We start from the raw sequence: 14,239 nt of genomic DNA on the forward strand, positions 1-14,239 counted from the left end.
AATGCAACTGTCATGATCACGTGTGTCAGGACGCAGATGATGCCGAAAGGCGAACCCATAACACACGTGACCCTGGATACACCGCCTCCAGTGGGGCGCATTTAAATAATAAAAACGTGCAGGTGGATACACCGCCTCCACCTGGCGAATTTAGGTATTACACGTTATACATACAATATCTGGAAACACCACCTCCAGTAAGGCGCATTTAAATAATAAAGGGGGGAACCTGGGTAACTTTAACAATGGTGGGCCCTGCAATAGGGAAAAGGGAATTGGAGACCTCCTGAGCTCACCTGAGCCAGTGTCCCTGCATTCCTAACGTTCCCTATGCCGGTTTCGCACCGGGCGCCTCACGCGTACCTCAACGCCCTAGCTCGCCCTGACCCTAAACCCTCACTAGGGAATAGGTCGGTGCGGAAACTAATCCCACCACTGCACTAATAACACACAAGAGGAAAGAGACAATACAGGGGAAACACCACTTAGCTTTGCTCTGTTGCGTGCGCTCCTAGCAACAGAGCCCACCACCTGCGTGCGTCTTCTCCTCCACCCGGATCCATCGCCATAACAGGATCCTTCACCTTAGTGCAAACTTGGAGCAGAGTCCAACACCAGTTGCAGCTGCTTAGAACCAGAGTCCCAAGGATGAGTTCAGCTGCTGACACGAAGTCGAGCATGCTTGAGTCCAGCTCAGCGGCCAAGTCCCACATGGTGAGTGCCACTCTCCATAGTCGCCACTCCACCAGCCCATGCAGACACTTCCCGCTGACACCATCACTGCGACTCCACCACGCCATGCCAGCCCTTCGTCCAGACACCATAGCTGAAACACATCCCCCCTGGCTAAGCTGCGCAGGACTCCTCACCAGCTCCATCCTTCATCCAGGCTCTCCAAAAACAGAGTGAACACAAACTCACAATATCACAGGCAGTGATTGCACCCCCTAGCACACCTTTATAGGGTGTCACACCTGATCCCTAATTAAGTGCACAAAAACCTAAAGTGCAATACTGCTAACCACCACCGGGGACAGTCAAGACACCTTGGAACTTTCCAAAGTAAAAAAAGTTCACCCAGTGATTTAAAACTGTCAGATCATGACAGCAACTGTCAGTGCACTTTGTAAGGAGACAACTTGGTGAGCAGAGACCAGAATCTCCCTCACAGGTGACGTGACGAAATCACTTGTGGGGATGGGGCTGGTCTCTGCTATTCCTACATGCTGGTTAATCTCCTTACAATGTATACTGACAGTGCTCTCTTTTGCCGGCTCGTCACCTCTCATGGGAGCCAGTGGGCTCACTGTCACTGTGCATATCACACAGTGACAAGATCTTACTGAGCATATGTCAGAATTGACAACTGACACATGCTCAGTAGAGCAGGGACTAGCCCAGCCCCTGCAACAGACATCACTGACTCTTCGTTTCAGAGTGGGGACAGAGGCAGTGGCAATGACCGCAGCCTTTGCCCCTTGAAAATGGCTCATTTAAGTATCCCAGCATGCACTGTGGGTTCTCAAACAAAATTTCATCAAACAAGAAGGTAAAAAAAATGAATAAATCAGTTAGATAGTGTAGTGAGGGAACAATATGTAATTTTTAATTACCGTAAAGTATATTTAAAAAAGACATTTGATTTTGACATTAAAACTATAAACATTTAGGAATTAAAGAAATGTTAGTTCCGGACCACAACTTTTTTAACATGCATTGTTTTATCATATTTATGTTTTTAAACATGTCAGGGATTTATCTTTTTTTTTTCTTCAAAAACAAAACCTAACAATACTCAATTTTTAAATTCTGATCATCCTCAGTGCCATCACTCCAACAGTCCCTGCCAGTCTTTCTTTACTTTGCTGCAGCAATCACATACTCGACCATTGCAGTCAGCTCCTGACCTCAGCTGTCTTATGCTATACTGAAGTCATGTAGATATACATGCACATGATCTCTAGTATACAAAACAACAGAGTGTAGACTCCAAAAAAGTAAATGTAGATGAAAAAATCAATATTTTATTCAGATGTAAGAAACATCACACAAAATTCATTAAAACATACAATACAGGGTTCAATTCAGGGGAAGGAACAAACAAACTGGTATATAAACCGGGCCTTAGATACATATGCAGAGGTGGGAAGGTGGTAAAAATAACATCTGTATGATAGATACAGAATCACTGCAGCCTAAAGTGCAAATAGATCCCTAATAGCTGATTGACCTGCTATACATCAACAGTAAGAATCCCAAAAGACAGTCAAATAAAGTGACAAAAAGTCACTCTTACCCATAGTCCCTCTCTAAGATTCCCAGAACACGCAGCCCAAACACGCGTTTCGCATTGGCTTCCTTTGGGGCCGTGATTTAAAACCCTCTAGCAATATATCAAAATCCAGGTTCCCAGTGAATTTCCACAACTTGTACTTATGAGATTTCTGCCAATCCAGGGTTTGCTGAGGGGCTCTTTGCAGCCACTTTTGATGTATGAATATAAACACAAGGGCCATGCACACAGTGAACAAGTCTGTGGGACAGTGTTCACACCACCAAAAGACTGAAACACAGAAAAACACAGTATAACAAACGCATCAAAATACTCTTGCTGTAAAAAAAGTAACAGTAAACAGCAAGTGCTAGTAAAAAGATGATAACAAAACAGGGTATTTGGTTGATACATTTTGCAAAAAATGTATACTAAGCCGCTCTACCAAACGTCAAGGTATACCCATATCAGAGTAGTCCCTAACAGATCCATTTAAAACCTGACCCTGTGTATGGTACCTATATGAGCAGGATTCAGAAAAGTAATGTCCGATGTGGACACGCTGTGGAAGACGGCTTATAAGTACATGGCCCACAAGGGAGGGGTGGAGACCTCCCTAATCTTGCAGAAGCAAGAAAAAAATTGAATGTAAACACATGGGCCATGCACACAGTGAACAAGTTTGTAGGACAGTGTTCACACCACAAAAAGACTGAAACACAGAAAAACACAGTATAGCAAACGTATAAAAATACTCTGCTGTAAAAAAGTAACAGTAAACAGCAAGTGCTAGTAAAGACCCTCTAGCAATATATCAAAATCCAGGTTCCCAGTGAACTTCCAAAACTTGTACTTATGAGATTTTAGCTGCCAATCCAGGGTTTGCTGAGGGGCTCTTTGCAGCCACTATTGATGTAAGCTAGCATGTTCAGGTCTCAACTACAGTTGTCGTTATCCATCTGGTAGCCTATAGGGCGGTGGCCCACAGCCATTCTTATCTTAAAAGTCGCATTCACTTCTGAGAGAAAGTCACGATACACATCCTGAGGCCACCGCACCTTCCTCCTCACAGAGTATTAGTATCCAGCTCCCACCTCCCCCATTGTAGTGACATCCAAGGCCCCCATTATCAGTATTATGACAGCCAAATCACACTGAGGCAGTATGTGTGCATCCAGATATTCCTACCTTACGCCTTTTTGATATTCTAAAATCAAGCATTCCCACCATACTATCACAACCAGCTTCAAGCGCTACCTCTGTCTAGCAGTATCTTCATATTTCTAGCTTAGCACTTTATTAATTTATCTCTCCAATCCCAACACCAGTATATGTGCATCCAGATCAGCTCATCTGTGCAGAGCTACAAAAGTTACCCTCCAGAGACCCGCTCTTCATAACTGTTTGCTAGAGATGGTGCTACGACACCAACCTGGCAAACAGCTGCGAAAACACATCATTGGTTGAGCCACATGTGGATTCCAAGCTACAGGTTTGGGATACCTGATGTAGATGATCTATCTCTCTGGTTATGTATACTCACAGATTTCTGTCTTTTGGAGATACCGAAATACAGCCAGGCTACATAAGTGGCTTAAGTAAAGAGGTTCTAGGTCGCATAATTCAAACAGCATCCTAGTCACTTATAAGGGCGGACCTTTGCCTGAAGATACACTGCTCCCAAGTTCTGTGTCTCAATGGCAGGAGCTGTATCGTAATTACACATAATGTTGCTCTGTGAGCAAAGGTGAAGGGCTGAATCATGAGGAGAAATAAATCTAACTGACTAAGCACAAAGGATTTTGCTCAGTCAGCCAAGGAGAAGATTTATTATTTTTCCTGTCACACACTTCTTTGGAAGTTCTAGTATGTGTGCTTATGTCTTGTGTCAGTTGAGACACAGGTCTCAGGAGCTGCATTTCTTCAGACTGTAACATGTAAGCTACTGACACTTGATTAGGATAGGCTGCAGTTTGAATTATATGATGATGAATTACATGACAGGGGCTATTTTATCACATTATTGAAGAACCACTTTAATCTCTGAATTAGTGGGATAAAGTAAGCGTAAGTTTTAGGCTTTTGTTGGACTCTCCTATCCTCCATAATACTGTAGTCCCATCTATTGCCCAAAGAGTGACTTAAATGGGAACACCAGATTTCATTGTAGTTAGACATCTGTTTAGTATCCGTTATTAAGAGCTTTGACATGTCATATTCCATTTTGTATTATTATTATTTAAAACAATAAAAAGCATTAATTTTTTTTTTAAATATCTGATTAAAAGGCTTATTTTAATTTTGGTAAATGTTCTGATTGTTGTCATAAACATGGAAATACATCAAGGAACAGTAGTTAGAGATGTTTGCAGTTGACTAGAATATCGCTGACAGTAATCACCAAGATGCTTTGGCTCTCATTAGTTTTGGAAATATTATTTGCAGTGTGTACTGTAATTACTCTTTCTGGCTGTATTTAAATTTTTCATGACAAGCATATTTTCTAGCATATTTACTTACATTGCTTTTTTGGGATTGGCAGTGAGATTGTGGAATTTGCCTTCTATATACTGCCAAATTTCATATGGCAGGTGTACAGAAATAAGTGAAAAGTTATTGAAAAATCACAAAAATGTTTACCTAACCTTAAATTAAAAAAAACGAAGCACACACTCCGGTGTTATAATTTTTTATATCAAAATAAAATGGAGTGCTCACGTGGTTCCTATTTAAAGAAATAAATATAATAAACACTGTGTGCACAATTTTTAGGCAAGTGAGTATTTTGACCATATCATTATTTCTGTTTTTTTTTATTTTGAATGGGGCAAAAGTGGGGTGTTTTGAACTTTTATTTTTTTTAATTTTAAATATTCTTAAAAATAGTTTATCTCTACTTTTTGCTTGCTTCAATAGTCTCCTAAGAAACTTGAAGCTACGATCATCTGTGTTCAAACAAGTTATGCAATGACAAGCACGGGGGTCTTCTGCATGCCCCCAGTTGTCATGCAAATCCATCAATGCCCCGCCATCATGTGATTGGAGCGCCGATAGGTGGGGTTTGTGATGTTTTTCCTGTGCGATCGTGTTGAATGCCGCTGTCAGAAATTGACAGCAGTATTTATCATGTTAACAGCCGTGGGTGAATCGCAACTCCACAAGTGGCTGTTAGGGACACGTGACAGCTGAAATGGGTGTAGCTGGGGTGAAGCAGGGGCGAATTTATCAAATTTGTTGGCGTTTTCTATACCAAAAATATTACTAAAATTTCTGGCGCAGCACACGGAGGCGCATGCCACTCAGTAGAGTCATAATAATAATCTTTATATAGCGCCAACATATTCCGCAGCGCTTTACAGTTTAACAGTTCCAAACATAAGTTATAAGTAACAACGTTAACAATACAATAATTAAAGCAAAATAAGATGACACTGCTCGTGAGAGCTTACAATCTAGAATGAGGTGGGGGAGATACAAAGTACAGGTGTGTATTTACAATGATGTATTTACAATGATGGTTCAGCCATCTTGAGGGAGTGAGGGATGGATGGAGATAGTGAATGGGCTATACATGCACACTTACACATAGAATGACTGTGATTAGTGAACATGATAGGCCGCTCTGAAAAAATGTGTTTTGAGGGAGCGCCTGAAACTATGCCAATTGTGGATAGTCCTAATTTCTTGGGGTAGAGCATTCCAGAGGATTGGCGCAGCGAAGGAGAAGTCTTGGAGTTTGGAGTGGGAGGTACGGATTAGTGCAGAGGTTAGTCGAAAGTCGTTTGCAGATCGCAGCGGTCGGTTAGGCCGATAGACAGAAATGAGGGAGGAGGGGTAGGGATGTGCTGCACTGTGGAGAGCTTTGTGGGTGAGAACAAGTACTTTGAATTGGATCCTATAATGAATGGGCAGCCAATGTAAGGACTGGAGAAGAGCGGACGTGTCCGAGTACCGATTAGCCAGATGATCCTGGCCGCTGCATTAAGTATGGACTGGAGAGGGGATAGTTGAGTAATGGAGAGGCCAATTAATAGAGTGTTGCAGTAATCCAGGCGGGAGTGGATCAGTGCTACAGTGAGGCTTTTTGTTGTTTACATGGTGAGAAACAGGCAGATTCTAGAGATGTTCTTTAGGTGTAAGCGGCAAGAGCAGGCTAGAGATTGTATATGGGATGTGAAAGAGAGGTTGGTGTCAAACATAACACCCAGACAGCGCGCCTGCTGCCGGGGTGTTATTGTGGTGCCACCCACAAAGAGAGAAAATGTCAGATTTAGGGAGGGTAGTAGACGGCGGGAGCAGAAGAAGTTCACTTTTGGAGAGATTGAGTTTCAGATAGAGAGCGGACATGATGTTGGAGACCGCGGACAGACAGTCACTCGCGTTCTTTAGTACAGCGGGGGAAAGGTCAGGGAATGACGTATATAGTTGTGTGTCATCAGCATAAAGATGCTATTGAAAGCCAAATCTGCTGATGGTCTGTCCAATTGGGGCCGTGTAGAGAGAGAAGAGAAGGGAGCCAAGGACTGAGACCTGAGGTACCCCGACAGCGAGAGGAAGAGGAGATGACATGGAGCCAGAGAACAAAACACTGAAGGAGCGGTCAGAAAGATAGGAAGAGAACCAGAAGAGAGCAGTGTCCTTAATGCCTAGTGACTAGAGCCTAGAGAGTAGAAGATGGTGGTCAACAGTGTCGAAAGCTGCAGATAGGTCAAGAAGAATGAGCAGAGAGTGGTCACTGTTACGTTTTGCTGTCAGAAGGTCATTGGTCACTTTGATGAGTGCAGTATCAGTCAAATATAGGGGGCGGAAGCCGGACTGTGAAGGGTCTAGGAGGGAGTGAGTGGAGAGGTAATGGGTAAGGCACTCCAAAAGTTTAGAGATGAAGGGGAGATTGGAGACTGGTCTGTAGTTGTTTGCGCAGGATGGGTTGAGAGCGGGTTTCTTTAGTAATGGAGTAACAATGGCGTGTTTGAAGGAGGATGGGAAAATGCCCGAGGAGAGGGAGAGATTAAAGATTGCAGTTAGGTGAGTTGTGACGACTGGAGAGAGAGACTGGAGGAGATGTTAGGGAATGGGGTCGGTAGTGCATGTGGTCGGACGAGAGGAAGAAAGGAGTCTGGAGACTTCTTCTGTGATGGGATCAAATGTGGAAAGTGAGCCAGGGGAGATGCAGGAAGGGATGGGAGTCACAGCACTTGGTGGTTGGGAGCAGATTTCCTGATGGATATTATCTATTTTTTTCTGTAAAGTGGGAGGCCAGGTCATTAGCACAAATGTCTGTGATGGGGGCTTGTGCTTTTGGCCTGAGGAAGGTGTGAAAAGTGTCAAAAAGTTTCTTGGGGTTGTTGGCTTGTGAGGAGATCAGGGTGGTGAAGTAGGTCTGTTTGGCGAGGTGAAGGGCAGCGTTATAGTTTCTTAACGTGAATTTGAAGTGGATGAAGTCTTCTGGTGTGCGGGTTTTTCTCCTAGAGCATTGCTGGAGAAGTTGAATTTGTGATGTGAGCCAGGGCTGTTTTACTCTGTGCTTGGAGGTTCTGAGGGTGAGGAGATTGGGGACAGTGATGAGTGTAGGGAGTCTGAACGTGTCTGAGGGTTAATGGCTTGTAGATTTCTGACTGTGTGATAGGTAGGAGTGAGCTTTGGTGGGCGAGAATTTGTGAGCGTGAAGGAGAGAATGTTGTGTTCAGAGAGTGGAAGCGGTGAGTTATTTAGGTGGGAGATTGAACAGAGCCAGACAAAGACCAGATCAAGGGTGTTACCGTCCTTGTGTGTCTCAGAGGTTGAAAGCTGCGAGAGGCCTAGAGAGGTGGTTAGTGATAGAAGCTGGGATGCAGATGTGGAAGTAGGGCTGTTAATGGGGATGTTGAAGTCTCCAAGGATAAGAGTTGGTAGTTCTGAGGACATGAAGTGCGGCAGCCTGGCTGAAAAGTGGTCAAGGAAGTGGGTGGCTGAGCCTGGGGGTCGGTATATGACCACTATGTGGGAGGAACGGCCCCCGTCGAGTGTCCGGGCCGGAAACAAGGGAGCCGTCATCTGGGTTCCGGGGGACGGACTGTTGTGACAGACAGATGGGCTGGGGGAGGGACCAGTATAAAGGAGGCAGGGAATTCCCGGGACGATGAGTCAGCAGACTGGGACAGAGACAGCAGGAGACCGTGGGAGCTGCTGAAAGTGAGAGCGACTCACCAGTGTCAGGGAGGACGCTCACCGAGGACTCCAGAAGGACGTTACCGAGGCGATCATCCGAGACTTGCTGCCCCGCGGCCACTGCGGCCCCAGTTCAACCCGTGGCTGCTGCCACCTCCCCTCAGCCCGTGGCTGCGGCCTACCCGCAGCCACCCACAGCTGCCCTGTTCCCACCAGTGACCGCGGCCAGTACAGTGCCGTCGGCGGCCACCACTGTCCCGCTCCGGTCCGCAGCAGGGGCCGGGCCTCTGCTGACCGCGGACTCCCCGTCGCAGCCGTTAGCTGCACAGGTGGCCTGTCATTCACCACCACACATCGCTGCCGCTTGCCCCAGGCCAGGGGCTGCGGCCCAACCGTCCAAGGACTCCACCGGAGCCTGTGGGGCTCCAGTGTCATCAGCGCGCCGGAGTGTGCGAAGACTTCGTCATCGCCTCAGCAACTGGGCCCAGAAACTACTAGGCCGAAAGACCACCAACCCGAACAGCGAGGGACGTCTGGACGGCTAAGTTGACTTTATAATTAAGGACCAATAGTCGGCCATACCGTGGCCCTATAGTGATCGGCTGTTGCCGGAAGTAGTCGTGTTCTACCCGTTTGTGTGTGCTTGTATAGAACCCCTGTGAGGGCAACCCGTGTTACCCCTTTTGGTGATCAGGCCGGGACTGAGGAAAGTTCCCTCTAGTCTTATAAATGTTATTATAGAAAGCACCAAATTGTCTCGCGACTCGTCACTGCATCCTGCATGCCTGCATACACCACATTTGGCGTAGTCGGCAGGATGCAGTCTCCGAGCGCAGACGGCGGTGCGCCTGATCAGAGTGGGGCTGCGGGTGCTGCTGATGATGGGGGTCCCCGCTCCAGCATCTACCTGGGGGCTATGCTAAGTAACTTACCCCGGTTTTCTGGCTCCTATACGCTGTTGTGGAGCTGGACCGATCGTATGCGGGGCCTCTTCCGCATGCACCCCATGACTCCCGATTTAGAGGCTGAGGTGGCCCTTATGGCGCTAGATGGGGAAGCCCGGAAGTCGGTAATGTTGAGACCCCTGGGGCGTCGCAACACCTTCGCCAGGGTCTTTCAGATCCTGGAAGAGACCCACGGGGATCCAACAGACGTGGGGGAGTTGAGAACCCGGCTGTTCAGTCGGATGCAGGGGAGGGGGAGACCATCACCCAGTATATGAATGCCCTCCAGGAGCTACACACCGTTACAGAAAGGAAGGACGGAATAGGGGTAGGGCCCATCGACATTACCCTGCGTGACCTGCTAGTGACTGGACTCCGGGACCCGCTAATCAAGCAGGCGTTGCGGGAACAGGTCCGAGTGAACCCACGTTTAGCCTTCTCCGAAGTGGGGAGTCAGGCCCGGGTGCAAGAGCAAGAGCAGGGGATGACGGCTCCTGTGGGGAAGGCCCGGAGCCTGGAGTCTAGAGCAGGGGATGACGGCTCCTGTGGGGAAGGCCCGGAGCCTGGAGTCTTCCGTAAGCGTTGTCGAAGATCCTCGATGGATCGAGGAAATGAGACAAGAGCTGAAAAGTATCCGGGGCGTGCTGGCTGAAGTGAAGAAAAGAAGGGAGCCTGCGCCCGGACGACCTGGCTACAATTCCGGGCCCTGGGGACCTCGCAATACCCGGGGTGGCCGAGCCTCCCCGCTCCGGTGTTATGATTCTGGAGAACTGGGCCACTTCGCACGGGAGTGTCCACGGTGTGGGAAATACCCACCCCGGCCGACATTAAACTAGAGGGCTCCGGGCATGGGGGACGCCGCTCGGAGCCGAAAGCCACAACGAGGGGTGGTGGAAGTCCCGAAGAACTGGTCGCTAAGTGCCCAATAGTATGGGCCGAAGTCGAGGGTCGTGCTGTATGGTGCCTATTGGATACAGGGTTGCAGGTAGCGACCATGCCGGCGACGTACTTCCAGCAGCATTTTCCGGAAGCGGCAAGGCCCCAATGGGGGCCCAAGATACGACTAATGGCCGCAAACCAACTGCCGGTACCTGTCGCTGGAGTGATGTGGCTTCAGATGACATTATGTGGTAAATCCCTCGGCCGCCAGGGAGTGGTCCTAACCCAAGGAGAGACTACCGACCATCATCCGATCATCTTGGGCATGAACATACTGCGGGAGTTCGGCAATCTACTCCTCAACGATTCCACGCAGGAGAACCTAAGTCAGAGGGGTTCTCGCATGGCCCAGGGGCAGGTATTCCAGCGGTTGGTGCGGGAGGTGTGAGTGCTCCAGGAGTGTCAGGAGGGTGAGGCGCTGGGCAAGGTCATCGCACCGGCGGCCCCTCCGCTCGTGCTTCCTTCGAGGCATACGGTGGTGGCTCTGCCGATCCGCACCCCGATACCACTGGAGTGCGTGGAGGTGCAGGTGGAACCATGTTACTTGGAGCGCCTGCACCCTGGCATCCTGGTGGCCCGCTCCCTGGCCACAGCGCAGGAAGGGACCGTCTTGGTACGTTGTGGCAACCTGGAAGATCAGGATGTCGCCCTGAAGCCCAGGGCCGAAATGGCCAAACTAGTAAGGCCATTGGAGGAGATGCTGCCGGACCCCACGGTCCAGTTGAGGGTGCAACCCAAAGATCCCTGGGCAGTAACAGTATGAACCCAACAGGCTGCCGCATCCTCGGCCCAAGAAAATGGTCGAGTCATCCTGGAGAGAATGCGGGCCGAACTTTCCGGCCTAGGGCCAGCCCATCTTCTCCAAGTAGAGACACTTCTTGGACAATTTTACAGTGTCTTCGCCAGCCTTGAGGACGACTTCGGATGTACCATGGCCATCACGCATGGGATCCCCACGGCAGGGGCGGCCCCCATCCGGGAGCGATATCGGCAAATACCACCGCAGCTATACCAGGAAGTGAAAACTCTGTTAGCCCAAATGCTCTGGAAGGGGGTCATACGAGAAAGCCAATGCCCTTGGGCGGCCCCTATTGTACTGGTTTGGAAAAAAGATGGCACACTGCGTTTTTGTGTGGATTATCGGAAGTTGAACGCCTGCACCATCAAGGATTCGTATCCACTGCCCCGCATAGAAGAGTCTCTGTCCGCCCTGGGGAACGCGACGTACTTTTCAACCCTTGACCTGGCCAGTGGGTACTGGCAGGTACCGATGTCGGAGGAAGACAGGGCCAAGACGGCATTCATCCTTCCCATGAGACTGTTTGAGTTCAATCGGATGCCGTTTGGGCTGGCCAATGCCCCAGGAACTTTCCAGCGGTTGATGGAGCGGTGTCTATGAGACCTCAACTTTGAAGCCACGTTGATATACCTGGATGATATTATCATCTATTCCGCCACGATCGAGGATCACCTGAAGCGGTTGGGGCAGGTGCTCGGCCGGCTGCAGAAGTTTGGGTTAAAGGTAAAGCCCCAGAAATGCCACCTGTTTCACACCCAAATCGAGTACCTGGGGCATACTGTCTCGGCAGAGGGCGTCCGACCATCCCTGGAAAAGGTCGCTGCCATCCACGGGTGGCCCACCCCCGAGACGGTGAAGGACGTGCGGGCCGGCTATTACCATCGGTTCATGAAGAATTTTTCACGCCGAGCTCGAGCCCTGCAAGACCTGCTGAAGGGGGCTCCCGCCAGGGCGAATGGATATAAGATCCAGTGGCAGCAACCGCAAGAGGATGTGTTTCAAGATCTCAAGGCTGCTCTCTCGGACGCCCCGGTATTGGCATATGCGGATTTCTCGCAACCGTTCATCCTGCATACCAACGGGAGCCTCCAGGGACTAGGAGCTGTGTTGTCACAGGTGCAGGACGGCCGGGAGAAAGTGATCGCCTATGGTAGTCGGTCGCTGCACGACTCAGAACGCAACCCGGACAATTACAGCTCCTTTAAGCTCGAGCTCCTCGCGGTAGTGTGGGCAATGATGGAGTGGTTCGCAGAGTACCTGGTGGGCTCCGAGGTAGTAGTGCGGACCGATAACAACCCATTAGCCCATTTGGAGAATGCCAAACTGGGGGCCCTCGAGCAGCGGTGGGTGGCTCGGATGGCCAAATTCAATTATAACATCATCTACAAACGGGGAGCTGAAAACATGCACGCCGACGTGCTCTCCAGAATCCGACACACCATCCCAGGGAGAAGTCGAGACGATGAATTAGAGGCAGACGAGACGCCGTTCGCCCTCAACCCCGCCACGCTTACAGTCCACACGCAAGAAGCGCCTCATCCGGGACTCCTAGGAGGGATGCTGGAACAGCCCCGCGACAACTGGATCTAGCAGCAACAAGAAGATACAGAAATTGGACTCCTGCGCCGATGGGTGGCCACCGGTAAATTGCCCACGGGCTCACAAAGACAGACTTTGACCCAAGATATGTTGCTGATGTTGCGCCGGTGGGAAAAGCTAGCCATCAAAAAGGGACTTTTATATTGAAAAGCCATGTCACGAACCACGTCAGCTACGATATGGCAGGTGATCGTGCCCGGAGCCCATCTCGACCAACTGGCCCGGGAAGCCCATGAAAAAGGGGCTCATTTTGGTGCTCAAAAGACTTTACAATGGTTGCAGCAGATAGTGTACCACCCACGCTTGCACGCTGCAGTAGAAGAAGTTTGTTGAACCTGCCGCCCGTGCGAGCTCACTAAACCCCCCGCGCAATGAACCCCGGTGCAAACTATTGTATCATCAGCCCCTCTGGAGCTTCTTACGGTGGACTATCTAACCATAGGTCCTGCCTATCAGGGATATGAAAATTGTCTCGTTATGGTGGACCATTTCACCAAGTTCGCCGTGGTCACCCCCACCCAAGACCAAACAGCGGAGTCGGCCGCCTATGCGATTTGTAAGAACTTTATTCAAGTGTATAGCTGTCCACAACGAATACATTCGGACCAAGGGGCGTGCTTCCTAGGAAAGGTCAAGGAAGAGCTACACCATCTTTACGGTATCGATAAATCGCGGACTACGCCATACCACCCGCAGGGAAATGGAGCCTGCAAACGATTCAATCGTACACTAATCCAAATGCTGCGCACCCTGGAGAGTGACCGCAAGGCCCGCTGGCCTGAATATGTCCCTGAGCTGGTGTGGGTATATAACAATCGGGTGCATCGAGTGACTGGTTACACCCCCTACTCATTGCTGTTCTGACGGGAAGGCAAAGGAATTACGGAGGTGGAATTGAACCTGGAAGAACCCCAACCCTGGACCGGGATATCCTCATGGGTCCGAAACCACCGGCACCGGCTGCAGACCCTCCACCGTTTCGTCCATACAAAGCTCCAGGATCTGGAACACCAGGGGGGAGCACTGCCCCCACCCATTGACTTTCAGACTGGGGATCGGGTACTCGTACTTGATCAACGCCCCCAAAACAAGTTAGAACCACGGTGGGAGGTGAACCCGTACCGAGTGTTGCGCCGAATAAGCCCCGACGGGCCCGTGTGCGAAATACAATCTGAAGGAAACAACGCGCCTCTCACTCGGGTTGTGCACCGTAACACGTTACAACCTTGTACGTCTACCGATTCCCCGCGGCTGGAACCGACCCTCCAGGTCCCCGACCCCCTGCCCCTGGTCTGGGACCTGGATGATGAAGAGGACTTCCCCGTCGCATCTGCGGGTCGCCCTAGTAGTGGCACTACAGTAGACCCGGGCATCCCACCTGAACCAACTATTCGACCACCCTCCACCACCCAGAAGACTCCACTACACCCGAGCTTCGACGCTCCGAGCGGTCAACAGCTGGCAAACCCCCTGAACGTTACGAACAGGACCAGTTCGTATGGTGACAAGGACTGTCGTCCCAAAAAACTAACCCGAATC

The 14,239-nt window shown here is 49.6% G+C and overlaps 1 protein-coding gene across 1 annotated transcript in view; it reads left to right on the forward strand.

Annotated features, from left to right (window-relative positions):
* Positions 1–14,239, forward strand: part of PREX2 (phosphatidylinositol-3,4,5-trisphosphate dependent Rac exchange factor 2) — a 597,424-nt gene that overhangs the window by 144,389 nt on the left and 438,796 nt on the right. The window lies entirely within an intron of this gene.

Source organism: Dendrobates tinctorius, unplaced genomic scaffold, assembly GCF_039654945.1.
Source record: "Dendrobates tinctorius isolate UK_male_01 unplaced genomic scaffold, ASM3965494v1 ptg000082l, whole genome shotgun sequence".
Lineage (NCBI taxonomy): Eukaryota > Metazoa > Chordata > Amphibia > Anura > Dendrobatidae > Dendrobates > Dendrobates tinctorius.